Genomic DNA, 1,595 nt, shown 5'->3' with positions numbered 1-1,595 from the left:
GTATTTCAAATTATAATTTTAGGTTTATTATTATTTTTAATATAAATTTAAAAATGTTAATAAAATAAAAACTAACCTCAGACTAATAAAATTAACGTTGCAGAATAAGAATATTCATTTGTTATTTGAGCACACAAGAAATGTTTCTAATTTTAATAGATTTTAGATCAGATGTTGTGTCATGAGACGATTACATGACTGTTCGTATGTTATTTTGTACTACAACTCTCGCATGGCTTTTGAATTTATGATCCATATTCATTATTTTTAGTTTTCTTTCTAAGTTAAACTGTCAAAATGGTATTTAAAAACTAAAATTTTAAAATAGCCTTTGAGATTGTTCGTATGTACTTAAATGATCTCTAAAATTCTAATTATACTATTTATGTTCCAGATATTAACATCTTGCACCATATTAATTTATGGATCCTTTTCTCACAATAATGAATTTTGGTGAACCAATGTAGTCCTGTGCTCTTTAAAACCCTAGATATACTGAATCCTCTTTAAATCCCAAATTGAATCAATTTATGTTCATACTTATTCTTTCTATGATTCCTTGATTCTTGTAATATCCTTTCAGTTTCTGGAACCAATAGGAGGTAGGAGTTAGACAATAGAGAGCTTGATTTGGTCACTATCTAATAAAAATTAGACAAAGATCCCAAATCAAAGTTAGATTGCACGGATGCCATAGTGGTGTAGTTGTAACTGTCATCTCGTTCTTTTGTAATTTGGGATATATATGAACTCTAATAAGTCTTTTTTTTTATAGATTTTTCAATTAAAATGTGAGTGATGAAAATAATTTTATATTATTAGAGTACACAAGGAATATTTTCAATTTTTAATAGATTCTAGAACAGAAGTCATGAGTCATGAGATGATTGATTCCATGACTGTTCGTATATTATTTTGTACCACAATCTTATAATGACTTTTTAATTTATGATCCATGTTCATTATGTTTTGTGGGAGTTTTCTTTTTAAGTTAAACAACTATTAAAATGATATTCGAAAACTAAAATTTTAAAGTGGTCATTGATATCAACTATGTTCACTTAAATGGTCTTCGAGATTCTAACTGTACTATTTATATCCTTGATATTGAAAATTGGGCACTATATTAGTCTCTCAACCCTTTTACGATAATAACTTACTAACGGAGTGATGAGTTAGCACTATCACTGTCACACAGATACTAAAACTACTAATTGAGGTGATAAATGAATGTTGGTGAATGGTGACCCAATATGGTTTTTAACTCTCTTTAAAATCCAAAATATATTAATCCTCCTTAAACCTTAATAAACGGATATTTTATATGCTTTTTGGCATTATTTTCTTAGTATTTTTAGTACATTTGATTAAGTTTTATTAGGTTTTAGTGCAAAAATCACTTTTTGGATGCTACTTTGAGTTTTTGTGATTTTCCTATGATTTTAGGTAATTTTTGGTTGAATCTGGCAAGTTTTGAAAAAGTCTGATTCAGAGGCATTCAAAGAACTGCAGATGTTGTCAACTACTGACCTCCGTGCATTCAAACGAGTATTTCTGGAGCTACAGAGGTCCAAAAGACGCGTTCTCAATGGTGT

This window comes from Arachis ipaensis, chromosome B03, assembly GCF_000816755.2.
Source record: "Arachis ipaensis cultivar K30076 chromosome B03, Araip1.1, whole genome shotgun sequence".
NCBI lineage: Eukaryota > Viridiplantae > Streptophyta > Magnoliopsida > Fabales > Fabaceae > Arachis > Arachis ipaensis.
The sequence above is the reverse complement of the archived record's forward strand: the minus strand, read 5'-3'. Positions refer to the sequence as shown.